Raw genomic sequence first — 17,127 nt, forward strand, 5'->3', positions numbered from 1 at the left:
TCCTGGAAGTAAATTTTGTGTTTGCCAAAGAGCGTGTAGTCATCCTTCATTTGCTAACAGCACACCAGAAATCCCTTCAGTCTGAAGCGTATGTGACTTTTTATTTTGGGCTCACATTTGAAATCACTGTTTTTTTTTTGTTTTGTTTTTTTTTTGTCTTAACATATAAACTAACAAATAGAAGTTACTCAGGACTCTTTGTTGCTTAGTTTGTAGTGTCAGAGGTCCTCTTTAAGCTGCTTCCCATTTTCCTGGAAGTAAATTTTGTGTTTGCCAAAGAGCGTGTAGTCATCCTTCATTTGCTAACAGCACACCAGTTTCCCTTAATGGACTGTCAGTGTAGATGCCCTGCCCTTCACTGACCAAGGACTGAGAGTGTAATTCAGGTTACACTTAATTGAATATGTTAAAAAGAATTTAAAAAAGGAAATAAAATAATATTAAAATCTTTTATTTTATTAATGGGTCATGTAAGAATAATATGGACATGTCAGATTTGGTGGTCTTGTCAAGTGTTTTTAACCCTGCTATGTGATTGTCAGAGAGCTCATAACTAAATGCTGCAGGAGTCCTCAAGACCACCATGAGGGTTGGTAATTGGCTGAGAGAACTCACAGGGCTCAGTGTAGAGTAGTATGTAGGCTATGATTTATTACAGTGAAAGGATACCAAGCATAATCAGCAAAAGGAAAAGATGTTTGGGGTGAAGTCTTGGGGAAACCAGATGCTAGCTTCCAAAGTCTTCTCCCAGCACTCACACAGGACACACTTAATTCCTCTAGCAATAAATTGTGACAGCATATCTAAACTGTTAACCAACAGGAATGCTTGTTAGAGACACAGCACCCAGGGTTTTTACTGGGGGCTAGTCACAGAAACCCCATACCTGACAAGTGCCTAAATTCTCAACTCTGGAAATGAAAGTGTGTGTTCAGCATAAACTATCTTATTTGTACATACAATTTAGGCACAGTGAGCCACTCTTATCAGTTAATTGTGGGAATCCTCCTGAAATTCAGGATCTCTGAAGTTCCCAGATGCCATCCAAGGGCCAGCCTTGCAAGTAGGCCAAAAATAGCAGTCAGGCGTGCTGTGTTAACTCTTTTCTGGAGAGAAGTTTTCACTTTCACTTTTCTTAGTTTTTACTGTTTGCATTGATAGTTTTATCTCAGTTTCTGATTTCTTTGCTAGAATCATCTTAAGCCAGTTTTCTATATTTTGTTGCCTTACTTCATTGTGTGTGTATGTTAATTATTTTTTTCATTATCACCATCCTAGCATCTCTCAAGTCTTTAAATAGTAGCCATAATTCCCCAAATGGCTTTCACTTTGTCCATTCTTACCATAATACCTCATACTGTATTAGTCAGGAAACCAAAAAGAGAGCCACATTCAGCTAGTTGCTGAATATATTACAAGTTCCCATTGAGAACTTAAAGAAATAACCTCTAGGTCATTGGTTTTCAAGCTGTGGGGTACATCAGAGTTTTCTGGAAGAGTTGTTAAAACAGATTGCTCATTCCATTCCCTAGAGTTTCTAAATCAGGATGCCTGGAGTAGGGCCTGAGAATTTGCATTTCTTTTTTGGGGGGGATCTTTTTTTTTTTATAGGGCCGCACCCGTGGCAAATGGAAGTTCCTAGGCTGGGGGTTGAATCAGAGCTGTAGCTGTCAGGTGCACCACAGCTCATGGCAAGGCCGGATCATTAACCCACTGAGTGAGGCCAGAGATTGAACCCACATCCTCATGGATACTAGTCGGGTTTGTTAACTGCTAAGCCCCAGCGGGAACTCCAAGAATTTGCATTTGTTAACAAGTTTCCAGGTGGTATTGATGCTGTTGGTCCTGGGGGCACACTTTAAAAACCTCTTTTCTAGTTTATAGTATAATCCACAAATTCTTGTAAATGAGAATAATGTAATCTGTAGAATTTATGGATATGAGCATATCTAACACAACATGCTGAAAGGGACTGAATGGTTGAAGGCAGCATTGTCACCTTCTGTGTGTTGTGTATCTGCTGCTTTTCACTCAGGATGTTCGTAGGACACATGGGCTTATGTATAGCAACATAATAAATACTTATTAGAAAAACTTATCTATTTTTAAAGTAAATAAAAGATTCCTTATTTTCTGTGTGCTCAGTGAATCTTCCCTACACCACTTGGAATTTATCATGTCACCTGGGTAATCATAGTATAGTGGATTCTCCAATATTTTCTTGGGGAAAATGGATTAGCAAGGGAAAGCCTAGAATTTATATCCTTTATTGGCTTTTCTCTCCAGCTGGGAATGCTTTATGGAAGGGAGTGCCATTGAAATATTTTTTATGAGTTCAGTGGAGTCAGAGAATCATAAGGTGGCAGAGTAGCTGGTGGCAAGGTGGGCATGGTCATCATAATAGAAGGCAAGGCAGGAGTTCCCGTCGTGGTGCAGTGGTTAACGAATCTGACTAGGAACCATGAGGTTGTGGGTTCGATCCTTGACCTTGCTCAGTGGGTTAAGGATCTGGCGTTGCTGTGAGCTGTGGTGTAGGTCTCAGACGCAGCTCAGATCTGGCGTTGGTGTAGGCCGGTGGCTACAGCTCTGTTTAGACCCCTAGCCTGGGAACCTCCATATGCTGCGGGAGCAGCTCAAGAAAAGGCAAAAAGACAAAAAAAAAAAAAAAAGAAGGCAAGGCAGTTTTGATAATGAAATTTTGTGAATGTTCTGATTCACATGGGATCTCTCGGTTGATAAGTAACCTAGTAACTCGTTTGGTATATATATATATATATATATATATATATATATTTTTTTTTTTTTGCGTTTTCTAGGGCTGCTCCCACAGCATATGGAGGTTCCCAGGCTAGGGGTCTAGTCAGAGCTATAGCCGCCAGCCCACGCCAGAGCCACAGCAACTCGGGATTCTAGCCTCGTCTGCATCCTGCACCACAGCTCATAGCAATGCCGGGTCCTTAACCCACTGAGCAAGGCCAGGGATCGAACCCACAACCTCATGGTTTCTAGTCGGATTCATTAACCACTGAGCCACGATGGGAACTTCGGTATAATTTTTTTTAAATCAAAGTTTAATAATGAAAATATAATGTAAGCTATCCTGTTAGAATGCCTTGAGAATGAGTCTGTTTAATCTCAAAAAGAAGGCAGGATTGAGTACCCTGGAGGACTGGTTATATATCCCTTTATATAGTGTGATCCTCTCCTACCTGCCTTCACTAATGGTACCTTGTGTTCATTTACTTACATAGCTGTGCAGTGAGGAAAGGGAAATACCCCGTCCTAAAAATGTGGGAGGAAATACTGGATATTGGCTCTAGTGTAACAGTAATTTCTGGTGACCCAGAAACTGCCAATGTAATCTAGGTGCATATGGAGAGTTAAGATATAAGAGTTTTGACCTAAGTATATTTCTCTACACCTATCCTGAAATTTGTATTAAAAGAACTTTCCAGTATGTCTCATCAAATAATTCTCTTTTTATGTTATAAGTTATCAGTCTACAACACAAGATAAAGAATGATAGTAAACATAACATAAATGAGACTTTTTAAAAATCTTATTTTTATGTGTGCATATTTTACGATTTTGTTTTGTCTTAGATTTTTTTTTGTTTTATATTTTGAAATATAAATAAAATTTTTTGGCATACCCATGGCATATGGAAATTCCCGGGCCAGGGATTGAACCCATGTGACAGCAGTGACCCAAGCCAGTGCAGTGACAACACTGGGTCCTTATCCTACTAGGCCACAAGAGAACGCCAATAATTTGTAACCTTAAGAGAAATCTCATTTAGCAGAGTTTACCTAATGTCTGACTTCTTTGTTTCAATAAGTGGTTCCTGAATTCCTCCTATATGTAGGGTATCCAAAGATAAATAAGATGCTATTTCTGCCTTAAGTCGAAGGTACAAATCATTAAAATACAGTGTGAAACTTTCACCTTTACAGAATGTTTGTACCCATTTGGGACAAGCAAAGCCAGTATTTGGGACAGAGATGAATACTGTAGCATTGATTACCAAAAGAGTTAATACATTAGGGCTCTGAACTTAGAGTGAATCCTGTGACTTAGAATATTTATTATGTACTATGTGTTCCAGTTTCTTTTGGTCAGTGCATAAATAATGGATAGAGTCTCAAGTGATCACAGAGATTACTGTTTCTTTTTGATGACTTCTTTGAAGTTATATTCTTGAGTATATAAAACAGGACAAAAACTTGATTGGTGGGCCAGACAGCCATTGAATGGGGAAAAAATAGCAGTAGCTCCTTAGTATGAGTCTAGTGTTGGTTGCCCAGAACCCAGAGTTCTGTGTGAGGCCCAGTCATCTGGCAACAGGAGGAAATATACATAAGTGGAGTCCCATGAGCTCCAGAGTGTTTAGTAGTGCAAAGCTCTGTTTTGCTCATGGGCAATAGAGCAGGAGCAGGAGCAGGATCCAAGCAGATTGTGGGACAGAACTGTTAATGTGTCTTGGAAGGTTGGTCTGTGGTTTCCCAGCTGCTTAAAAGAAATGGGAAAAATCAGTATTAGGTTGAACGAAATATAAAATTTCCAATAATTGACCTTTTCTGGTTTATGAAAAATGGCAGTCTCATATGGTTTAATCTAATACTTTCTGAGTGTTTACCCAGGACCTGTTAGTCTCCTAAAGACTCTAAATATGCCACCTAATTTAATTTAAAACTTGCAAGCACCCCAGAAGATCAGTTTTCAGAGAGAAAGTGAAAAATCAAAGTGGTGGGGTGACATACCCTAAGACAGAAAGTTACTAAGTGAATGAATAGCAGTCACAAAGCCAGAGAACTTTCACATTTGCCCGTCTTAATCTATACATTGAGCAATTCAAATAGACAACACTCTGAAATCAGGTAACAATTAGGAGATGACTTGCCTCCAGAGAGCTGCTGAAATAAGGTTCAAACCCCAAGTCCACAGAATTTGCTTCCTTGTTCTCTCTGCTTCTTCTCTTCTTGTCTTTACTCTTACAATCTTGTCATCCTCTGTTTTATCCACCTCTCTTCTCTCATTTCTTCTCTACCTTTATTGCCCTCTTTCCACAGTCCTGAAGAAATAGGTATATAAAAGTTGGTTCAGCACAGGTAAAACTATATAGCAATTAGGGATTACTTTATAGAATCACATTTAAGATATGAAAGAAAATTCAGACTTCGTTAAGTAAAAAATAAAAGTTTTCAATGAAGAGTAGTTGCTAAAACTCTCTGTCATGTATCTGGTTGGTTGTTTTGCCAGGGGAAAATATCTGGAATGGTATTCTAATATTCATCTCTCAGAAGAAAGATGCTTCTACTAATTTGATGTTTCCTACTATTAGTTTTATTAGTAATAAAACAACGTTGTAAATTTTTTTTGCCTGTGCTTATGGCGTATGAAAGTTCCCAGCCTAGGGGTCGAACCTGCGCCACCACAGTGACCCAAGTCGCTGCAGTGACAATGCTGGATTCTTAACCCACTGCACCACAAGAAGGCTCCTGTAATATTGTTATTTTTGTCATCTAAAAAATTTGGTTGATGGGGAGTTTTAAGGATTATTATTTTTGGTAATCAAGCAAACTCTTAGAAAATGTTCTCTAGATGCATTGTAAGGACTTTGTGACATTTCAAAATGTCCTACTTATTGCTTCTAATTCATGTGAGTAGATATTACTCTCGTGCCTCCATAACAATGCCAGTTTATGAGGGTTTTCTTGTTTCTGGTTTTTGAACTGTCTGTACCACTAATTTTGAGTATTAAAGTTTAAATATTATAAATAAGCACAGTACGTTCTGAGAGTGATGTTACGCCAAAGCACATCCATTTGAATGAGGCTTTGACCTCACTAGCAAGATAACAAATAATATTTTGCCTCTTCTCAGGGCAAAATAAATTGGCTACCTTTGTGTTATATGAGGATAGTGCCTTTGCTTTTTTGACACACAGAATAATGTCTTACAGGAGGCACTTAAATTGCCCTCCCCAATATATTTCTCACTTACCTCTTTGCTGATATCATGAACACACTCCTCTCTTGATCTTTCTGAATATGTAGGTCTCTCTCTGGTTAATAAATGTGGTTCTAAAATTTACTTATAAATTTATAAGTTGTTGGAGTTCCCATCATGGCTCAACAGTAACAAACTTGACTAGTATCCATGAAGATGTGGGTTTGATCCCCAGCCTCACTCCGTGGGTTAAGGATCCTGCTTTGCTGTGTGCTGTGGTGTAGGTTGCAGATGTGGCTCATATCTGGTGTGGCTATGGTCAGGCTGGCAGCTGTAGCTCCAGTTTGACCCCTAGCTTAGGAGCTTCCATATGCCGTGGGTGCAGCCCTAAAAAGACAAAAAAAAGAAAATATATATATATATATATTATATATACATATATATATGTATGACTAAGTCCCTTTGTTGTAGAGCAGAAAATTGGCACAACATTGTAAATAAAATATAATTTTAAAAAAGAAGGGAAAGAAATATGGGTAGCATCCAGAGAATATTTTTGTATTGGGGGGAAGGGGTTCTTTCTTTTTTTTTTTTTGTCTTTTTAGGGCTACACCCGAGGTATGTGGAGGTTCCCAGGCTAGGGGTCTAATCGGAGCTGTAACCGTTGGTTTACACCACAACCACAGCAACGCTAGATCCAAGCTATGTTTGTGACCTACACCACAGCTCATGGCAATGCCAGATCCTTGACCTGCTGAGCAAGGCCAGGGATCGAACCTGCAACCTCATTGTTCCTAGTTGGATCCGTTTCTGCTGCACCACAATGGGAACTCCCTTTTTTTTTTTTTTTAATATGCAAGAATTTTTACAATCCAGTTTTTTAAAAAAAATAGAAAGACAGGTGAAAGATATGCAAATGCCCAATAAATATATACTACTATAAAAATAATTTATTTTCATGAATTTGAAATTTATAGCATAAAGAATTCATGTAATCTCTCTAAACACATAGCGGTTCTCATTACCTTCAAACATTAAGAATGAGCTGCAGACATGATGTCCTGTCGCCCCTAAATACTCCCCAGTGTAATTCCCAAAAGAAAGGACACTCACTCTTCTACTTATCCTGCATTCAACCCTCTAAATCAGGAAGTCAGCATTGGTATGATACTACCATCCTCTTCTCAGACTCCTTTCACATTTTACCAGCCCTCCTAATAAGGTCTCTTTACTTTCTGGTCCATGCACAGTTCAAAAATACATGTAGCATCTGATTATCACGTCTTTTCAGACTGCTTCAGTTTGAAACTCTTTTCCAGTTTTCCTTGTTTTACATCCTTTAGAGTTTTAAGGAATACAAACCTTACATTCTGTAAATCTAATTTTTCTCATTGTCGTTGTCATTCTTGGTAGGTATACCACAGAAAAGATGCACTTTTGTTTTCAGAGTATTGCATCATTCCACCACTGATAGATGACTAGTATTCAGGAATGTGGCAGGGTCCTGTTCTTCAAATCTTTACTTTCAGTTTATTGACTGTATATTGACTGTATAGAATCAGTCACTTTCATGACGGTTGCCAAAAGATGATTTTTTTGTTTCCGTCATTCCCGCTACATTTATTAACATTTTACTATATGGAAGAGCTTTTCTCCTACTTTTTCATTTTTCTCCATTTATTTATTCATCATTTATTTATCATTATGGACTCATGGAAATAAGTTTTACTTGAGTAGGTTATGATTTATTACTATCATAAATTTTTAAAACTGGGTATAATTTATAGTGGAATATACACATCTTAAGTCATTCAGTTTTGACATATGTGTACATCCCAACAAGATAATAGGACAACCAGTATTTATTTTGATGCTGAAAATTTCCCCCATATGGCCAGAAGGAGCCCTTCAAGGTGGCTCCTATGTCCCTTTGAAATGTCCCATCATTCATTGAGCATTTCCTTACTTCTGGCACAAGATGTTTTAGATTCTACCTGTATTTTCCCTGCCAATTTTGAAATTAGCCATTTCTCCAAGGATCCCTGATTCCTTTTAATGTTGGATGGGTTTTAGAAATCAAGCCGCTGGTATGCCTTTTTTTTTTTTTTTTTTTTGGTCTTTTTTTTTTGCCATTTCTTCGGCCGCTCCCGCGGCATATGGAGGTTCCCAGGCTAGGGGTTGAATCGGAACTGTAGCTGCCAGCCTATGCCAGAGCCACAGCAACACGGGATCTGAGCCGTGCCTGCAACTCACACCACAGCTCACGGCAGTGCTGGATCGTTAACCCACTGAGCAAGGGCAGGGATCGAACCCGCAACCTCATGGTTCCTAGTCGGATTCGTTAACCACTGCGCCACGACGAGAACTCCTGGTATGCTTTTTGTTACTGGGCTGTTAGTTGTTTTTAGTGGACAGAATTAGGAAAATATATGGATGTATATATGAACACACACAGTGATGTACACAAAAAATATGTATGCGTGTACACTGTATGCACATATATATCTACAACTACTTGTTCATTTGTGGGTATATATGTATGTATATATACACCATATTTCTAATTCCAGTCCAATACCATAGATTTCTTTTTAGCCTTTCCCCTTCCTTCCCTTTAAATTTCTTCATCAGTGAGAAACATGGTCCCTGCTATCCTTGGCATATTGAATTATTTGATCATTCAGTTTACTTGTTTGGTCACTATAACACATCTTCCAACCACACTGCCCATTTCCTCTGTCTCTGCTTAGCTCCCACCACATCCTCAGCCACAGAACTTGCCTGTGCTTCCACATGGCTCCAGCCTCCTCCTCGCCACCTTGCACTCTCAGCATCTGTCCCATACTTCCTGTCCCCAGCCCTGACCTGCTGCTACTCCATATCCTTAGAACCACATGAAGAGGAGGAGAGGAAATGGCTCCATAGCAGATTTTAAAGTTAGATTTCATAGTTTTATTTATTTCTTCAGTGTACTCATTATTTGGTATGTCCTAAAAAATTATGCCTTTTATTTTTAAATTTTGCTTTAAGATTATATACTCTTTGATGTATAGATGTGTTTTTTCATTCATTTGTCTACTGCAGTTATTTCTGTTATTATTTTAATGTCTCTATATATGAAAAGCTTGTTTTCATAGATTTATTGTCACATTGTGTTTAAATACATTTATTTACTGAGAGTTTTAGCATTCAGCTCAATGTCTTGTTTTTTTTTGTTCCTTGCCTGCTTTGGGCACTGCCTTAGTAACCACTTTGAATGCTTACTCTTTAAAAATCTACCTCAATAAAATGTCATCTTGCATGTTTTGCTTTTTAAAAAATTGATCTTGAATAACTGAATATTTCCTAGGCAGTGTCGACATTAGTCATTTGGAGAATGGATTCAGCTGCTGTCTTTCTAAAACATAGATTTGGTGTATTGTAGCCCAAGGCACGTTAGAGATTACTGTTGATTCATTTGGATACTTATTTATTTCCATGATATTTTGGCTTCTTCAAGGATTATTTTTCAGCAGTAGCTAATTTAAAAATTGCTTATGCTTTTTAGTGTTCCCATGAAATTTTGTGATTTTTAGGTGCCAGCTAGGACATTTGGTAGATTGACTAGAAAAATAATTGTTTCAGCATTGTTCAGATAACTAACTGTGAGGTAGCTGTTGCCTTGACAACTGGAAAACTGTTCTGTTTGCTAAACAAAGGGATGGTAACTTAGTAGTTTAATTTCCTTTTTGGCGTGGAGGTGCTATGTAAAAACATTTTATTTTAGCCTCTGAGATGGTCTGTATTTTTGACCAAAATCAGAGAAGCAGAACAAAAACAGAAGAAGGTGGTAAGAGTTTTTTTCTGGTGATATACATGTACACCTAACAGGGTTGGTATTAGTCAGAGGAATCTTAGTAGATGTGCTGACATGATTCTTTGTATATCTCTGCATTGGATCAAAGTTCAGTAGCCTCATGTTGCTGTGAGCTGTGGTGTAGGTCATAGATGTGGCTGGGATCCAGTGTTGCTAAAGACCCCCCCCCCCCAAAAAAAAGTACAGTAGCTTCAAAATAGGTGTGTAATCTTGGTTGTTCTTCTGCCACGCTAAAGGACTGTGGTAGACTTTATAGAGTATCTCCACAAGTACTTAACTTCTCTTGCTACTAGAATTCAACATGATTAAAATAACTGGCCAGTGGGTACCTGCTGTATGGGACAGGGAACTCTACCCATTATTCTGTGATGATCTACATGGGAAAAGAATATGAAAAAGAATGGAAGTGTGTGGAGTGTCCCCTGTGACACAGTGGGTTAAGAATCTGACTGCAGCAGCCCAGGACACTGTGGAGGCTGCGGGTTCGATCTCTAGCCTGGCACAGTGGGTTAAACGATCTGGTGTTGCCTCAGCTGCAGCTCCGATTTGATCGCAGGCCCCAGGTTTCATATGCTGCAGGTGTGGCCATTAAAAAAAAAATGGATGTGTGTATATGTATAACTGAATCATCATTATTATTACACAGCAGAAATTATCACAGCAGTGTATGTCTGCTGTATTTCAGTAAAACTTTAAAAAATGAAAAAATCATGATTACTGTATTTCTGAATTGAATAAGGGGATAATTTTTTTTTTTTTTGCTTTTTTTTTTTTCCTGGGCCACACCCACGGCATATGGAAGTTCCCAGGCTAGGGGTCAAATCAGAGCTACAGCTGCTGGCCTACACCACAGCCACAGCAACGTGGGATCCAAGCTGCGTCTGTGATCTGCACCACAGCTCATGGCAACACTGGATCCTTAACCCACTGAGCAAGCCAGGAATTGAACGTGCATCCTCATGGTTTCTAGTAGGGTTCATTAAGCGATGAGCCATGAAGGGAACTCCTGAATAAGGGGGATAATATTAACACCCCTCCACCCCCATATACACCATTATAGTGGCATCTGTTCTGTTTATGTGGGATATCTTTAGTATAGGACCTAAAATTTTTTTAAACTCACAGTTGTGCCCCAGATTATTGAGTAATAATAACAGCCATTTATTGTTACTATTGTTTCATTTGGTATTACATGCTGGGTCCTATTCTAATAAATACTTTACATGTAGCATTTCGGTCTTCCCCCTGAGATAGTCAATGTTTTTATTATATCTAGAGGCAAGATCTTCTGACTACTAAGTGGTAGATTTGAACCTAAGAATCTAAATCAAGAGCCTGTGGCTGGTGTCTCCTGCACTCAGGAGTTGGGGATGTCTTACCAACCCATTGACCCCTCCCCCAGCAGCACCCCAGCACCCCAGCTCCTTCAGTCAGAAGTGTCTCGTTGACATTGGGCTTGGTGCTTTCTTCCCCTTTCAGACTTGCATTTAATGACTGACTTTGAAATGTTCCTTAGTATGCATTTTTAAAAGAAGGAAAATAAAAGGAATGGCAAATAATACATGCCAATTGTAAAAAAAAAAAAAAAAGAAAAGAAAAAGAACCTTTAAAAAAAAAACAGAACAGGAAGACATGGAGTTCACATTGTGGCTAAGCAGAAATGAATCTATTATCCAAGAAGATACAGGTTTGATCCCTGGCCTTGTTCAGTGGGTCAGGGGGGTCTGGCGTTGCCATGAGCTGTGGTGTAGGTCGCAGATGGGACTTGGATGCTGCTTTGCTGTGGCTGTGGCATGGGCTGGCAGCTCCAGCTCTGAAATGACCCCCTAGCTTGGGAACTTCCATGTGCAGCAGGTGTGGCCCTAAAAAGCGAAAACAAAACAAAACACAAAAACAGGAAGACGTAATTTGAATAAGATATTTACGTATACATACCCCTCCATTTCACCCTCTTTCTCATAGGTTAATAAAACAGTTGTTTTTTATCTTTAATATGCATGCTTCTTCTGTGTGTGTGTGTATGTGTGTGTGTGTGTTTATAAAACATATATCTTTGAATATTTCTCCATTTCTAGAAGTAGAAAAAGTAAAGACATAAAGACGTATTACCAATTATCCTATAATATGTTCTCATTAGCTTTAATGCTGAGAAATATTATGTTCTGAGAAATATTGATATTGGTTGAAAAAGTGAGAAAAGTGGTTTGACTTTCACTTTGCACTTATGATGCGATAATTTAAAATGAAGTTTTGCCTCTCCCATTTTAAAAAGAAAAAAGGAAGATGTGACATCTGAATTTACATTGCTGTAATGACTTGTTTGCCCACACTGAGTGTTTCGTAATTATAATTGTGAATAGCTAAATACCTCTGGCATCATAATTGAGTACTTTCTAATATGGACCCACCCTATTTTCTTGATGTGGAAACTGAAGTTTAGAGTGGTTCCGTGGCCTATAAAAATTCATCTAGTGGGAGTTCCCATCGTGGCACAGTGGTTAACGAATCCGACTAGGAACCGAGAGATTGCGGGTTTGATCCCTGGCCTTGCTCAGTGGGTTAAGAATCTGGCGTGGCTGTGAGCTCTGGTGTAGGTTGCAGACGTGCAGCTCCAATCCCGAGTTGCTGTGGCTCTGGTGTAGGCCGGCGGCTATAGCTCCTATTCAACCCCTAGTCTGGGAACCTCCAAACCTCCATATGCTGCAGGAAGCAGCCCTAGAAAAGGCAAAAAGCCAAAAAAAAAAAAAAAAAAAAATTCATCTAGTTAGCATAAGGAATAGAGCTAGGATTAAGACCTAGTCTTTCTGCTTTGAAAGCCTTTGCTATTAGTCTCACATTCTAGTAATGATAGAGCGATAATTTTATGGCCTACTAAAATTACATATACAAATCTGATTGTGTAGCTTGTGCGTTTCATTTGTTTTTCTGTAGAAATTCTCATTCAAACTTTGGTTAGCATAGTTTCACTTCTACACAGTTATGTCTCAGAGTATCCCATTCTGACCATTTTTATAACCCTAATCCTTTGACATAGGTTTGTTAAATGTATGTAGAATCCACATTATTTTACTTATCTAATGATGAGAATTTTGGAATAATAACTTAACTAGGATGATTTAAAAAAGGGGGGGGGAGGCCAAAACGTAGATCTTTGCTTTTCCTGTGCTGTTTTAAACAAATGAACACTGCTCTAACAATGTATTTAGCAGGTTTTCTTTAGACTTTGGCTTTCATTTTAAAGTATTTTTCTAATAGATATTTTCTTTATATACTTGGCTAATTGCTTTTCATGTGTTTCCACTTGAAGGAAGGAAAATATTACCCTTCAAAATAATAATTTGCCCTCACTATATTTGAGGTAATTATTATTCTTTTCTGTCAACATGGATTTTCATGTCAGTAAGGATGTGGGATGGACTTCTTTGGGGTGGGGATCCCCTTTCTCAAATTCAAGTTGAATAAATCTGCTCAATAATATAGTTTGCTGTGGTTGGAATGTTGCCAGTGTTTGACATGAATATTAATGAAAAGAATATGTAAATGGGTTTCTGTATACTAGTAGTCTAAATATATCACTATTCTCTTCCCCCCCTTTTTTTGTTCAGAACTCTTTATAATAAAAATGTCTAAAAAGCTTGTCACTTCTTAAATAATTATTTGTTCCTGAGTAGGCAACTTTTAGATGCTCTCTTATCTCTTCTACATTTCACAATTTCTGGTTCCTCATTAGTTTTAATTTATTTGACTATGCTATTTGTCTATAAAAATAAAATTTTACTAACAAGGCAGGAAGTGTTAGTGGGAGAAGTTGCAAGTTTTGAAGAGTCATGAGCTTTATGGTCATGAAAAGTGCCCCACCATTTGGGCTTTTCTAGCCCTAACACATAATAACCAATTGAACAAGGTGGAATAATGTCTTTTTGAAATTTTCCTAAAATTCCTAGGTGAAGTACATTAAGTCCCTTTCATAGTATTGCTAAAATAGACCACTAGGTTTTCTAGAATTTAATCAGAATTTTGACCAAGGAAAATGACATTTTAAGAGGGACAAGGCATAAAGTAGAAGTGCATTTATTAACTTTAAGTGCAGGAACAGTATAGAGTTATCAAATTATAGTTGATTAATGATACCAAGTTTTAAAACAGCAGTCCAGAAATGATTATCTTTCTATGAAGATACACGTCTGTTATGATGTAAATGAATTGAAATATAGGTATTTTCCTAAATAGTTTTAGGAAATAATATACTTGATATGTTTTGAGGGTTTTTTTAAAAATACTTTTCATGAAATACATAGAATGTGAGGCAAATGGCCATTGAGGAGAGTGTTCAGATATTTGTAGTTGTAGCATCCTTGTTTTGGTTTGTGATACCTTCCCACCTTTAAAAGTGTTATTAAAATTATTTGATATACTTACGGTTACTTTTGTTCTGGCTTTGGAATTTTTTTTTTTTTTTAGAGGTCTCATCTAGTAGAGGTGAATTTATTTCAAAATCCAAATGAGATTGATATTTTCGTTATTTATTGCTGTGTAATAGCATTTTCTACCTTACGGTCCATTTAATTTCTACAGGATGTTAATAGATGTTCATTTTTTTAAAAAGGGTTCTTTGGACAAATAGACTGGGAAATGATGAAGCAGAGTAGGAATTCATTCGGTAAACTGATTTTCCCAAACCTCCAACTCCTTTTTTTCCTGGTAGAGCATCTTGATTTTTTTTTTTTTTTTCTTAATGGCTGCACGGGTGGCATATGGGCATTCCTGGGCCAGGGTTTGAATCCGAGCTGTAGCTGTGAACATGTCAGAACCTTTAACCCACTGAGCCTGCATCCTGGCGCTGCAGAGACGCCACTGATCCCATTGTACCATAGCAGGAACTCCTGGTAGAGCATCTTGAGATATTAGTATTTCTTGTAAAACACTTTGGGAAAAGTTACTTATATAATCTTTCTTTGGCTTTGGAGTTGATTAATGTAAGTAGAATTCCTGTGGAACAGAAATAGATCCTGTGGCAAAAAGCACCTGATTCTAAAAAGAACAGCTAGTTTAGGACTATTAAAAAATTAGGAGTTCCTGTTGTGGCTCAGTGGTAACAAACCCTACTGGTATCCATGAGGAGCAAGTTCGATCCCTGGCCCCACTCAGTGGGTTATGGATCCAGTGTTGCTGTGAGCTGCAGTGTACGTCACAGATGTGGCTCAGATCTAGCGCTGCTGTGGCTGTGGTGTAGGTCGGCAGCTGTGGCTCCAATTCAACCCCTAGCCTGGCAACTTCTATAAGCCACAGGTTCGGCCCTAAAAAGACCAAAAAAAAAAAAAAAAAAAAATTAAATCACAGGTGAGGAAACTTAAAATAATATTTATTGTAGATGGGAAATAAACAGCATTTTGGACATTTTGGCTTATTTGTACTTGAGATTTTTTTCAAATTGAATTTCTTTTTGTTATTACTCAATGAATTTAATTACACTTATAGTTGTACAACAATCATCACAACCAAATTTTATAGCATTTCCATCCCAAACCCTCAGTGCTTCCCCCCCACCCCCCAACTTGTCTCCTTTGGAAACCATAAGTTTTTCAAAGTCTGTGATCAGTATCTCTTCTGCAAAGTTCATTGTGTCTTTTTTTAGATTCCACATGTAAGAGATAGCATTTAATGTTGGTGTCATTGTCTGAGTGACTTCACTTAGCATGATAATTTCTAGGTCCATCTATGTTGCTAAGAATGCCAGTATTTCGTTTCTTTTAATGGCTGAGTAATATTCCATTGTGTATATGTACCACATCTTCTTGATCCACTCGTCTTTTGATGGGCATTTAGGTTGTTTCCAGGTTTTGGCTCTTGTATATAGTGCTTCAGTGAGCATTGGAGTACATGTGTCTTTTTGAGTCATGGTTTTCTCTGGATAGATGCCCAGGAGTGGGATTGTTGGATCAAATGGTAATTCTATTTTTTTTTTTTTTTTTTCTGAGGAATCTCCACACTGTTTTCCATAGTGGTTGCACCAAATTACATTCCCACCAACAGTGTAATAGGGTTCCCTTTTCTCCGCACCCTCTCCAGCACTTATGTTTGTAGACTTTTTGACAATGGCCATTCTGGCTGGTGTAAGGTGGTTCCTCATAGTGGTTTTGATTTGCATTTCTCTAATGATGAGTGATGTTGAACATCTTTTCACGTGTTTTTTGACCATCTGTATGTCTTCTTTGGAGCATTGTCTGTTTAGATCTGCCCATTTTTTGATGGGGTTGTTTGTGTTTTTTGGTACTGAGCTGCAGAAGGTATTTATAAATTTTGGAGGTGAATCCCTTGTCAGTCGATTCATTTGCAAATATTTTCTCCCATTCTGTGGGTTGTCTTTTCATTTTGTTTAGGGTTTCCTTGGCTGTGCAGAAACTTTTAAGTTTAATTAAGTCCCATTTGTTTATTTTTGTTTTTGTTGTCATTAAGAGGTGGATCTGAGAAGATGTTGCTGTCTGTCGTTTATGTCAGAGAGTGTTTGGCCTATGTTTTCCTCTAAGAGTTTTATAGTGTCTGGTCTTATATCTAGGTCTTTAATCCATTTTGAGTTTATTTTTGTGTATGGTGTTAGGGAGTGTTCTAATTTCATTCTTTTATATGTGTCTGTCCAGTTTTCCCAGTACCACTTATTGAACAGGCTGTTTTTTCTCCGTTGTATATTCTTGCCTCCTTTGTCATAGATTAGTTCCCTGTAGGTGTGTGGGTTTATTTCTGGGCTTTCTATCCTGTTGCACTGATCTATATTTCTGTCTTTGTGCCAGTACCATACAGTTTTGATGACTATAGCTTTGTAGTATAGTCTGAAGTCCGGGAGCCTGATTCCTCCAGCTCCATTTTTCTTTTTCAGGATGTCTTTGGCTATTCTGGGTCTTTTGTGCATCCAAACAAACTTTGAAATATTTTGTTCGAGTTCTGTGAAAAATGTCCTTGGTAATTTGATAGGAATTGCATTGAATCTGTAGATTGCCTTGGGTAGTATAGTCATTTTGATAATATTAACTCTTCCAATCCAAGAGCATGGTATGTGTTTCCATCTATTTGTGTCATCTTTGATTTGTTTCATCAGTGTCTTATAGTTTTCAGAGTACAGGTCTTTTGTCTATTTAGGTAGGTTTATTCCTAAGTATTTTATTCTTTTGGATGCAGTGGTAAACGGGATTGTTTCCCTAATTTCACTTTCTGATCTTTCATGGTTAGTATATAGAAATGCAGTCAATTTTTGTGTATTAATTTTGTATCCTGCGACTTTGACAAATTTCTGGATGAGCTGTAACAGTTTTCTGTTAGAGTCTTTA

General features: G+C 37.9%; 1 protein-coding gene across 8 annotated transcripts in view; it reads left to right on the forward strand.

Annotated features, from left to right (window-relative positions):
- ARID4B (AT-rich interaction domain 4B) overlaps positions 1-17,127 on the forward strand; it is a 159,628-nt gene that overhangs the window by 44,361 nt on the left and 98,140 nt on the right. The gene's annotated exons all lie outside the window — the stretch shown is intronic.

Source organism: Sus scrofa, chromosome 14 (assembly GCF_054392235.1).
Source record: "Sus scrofa isolate SSC_HxYL_T2T_F1_AM1 chromosome 14, Sscrofa_HxYL_maternal_Yorkshire_Landrace_v2.0, whole genome shotgun sequence".
Taxonomy (NCBI): domain Eukaryota; kingdom Metazoa; phylum Chordata; class Mammalia; order Artiodactyla; family Suidae; genus Sus; species Sus scrofa.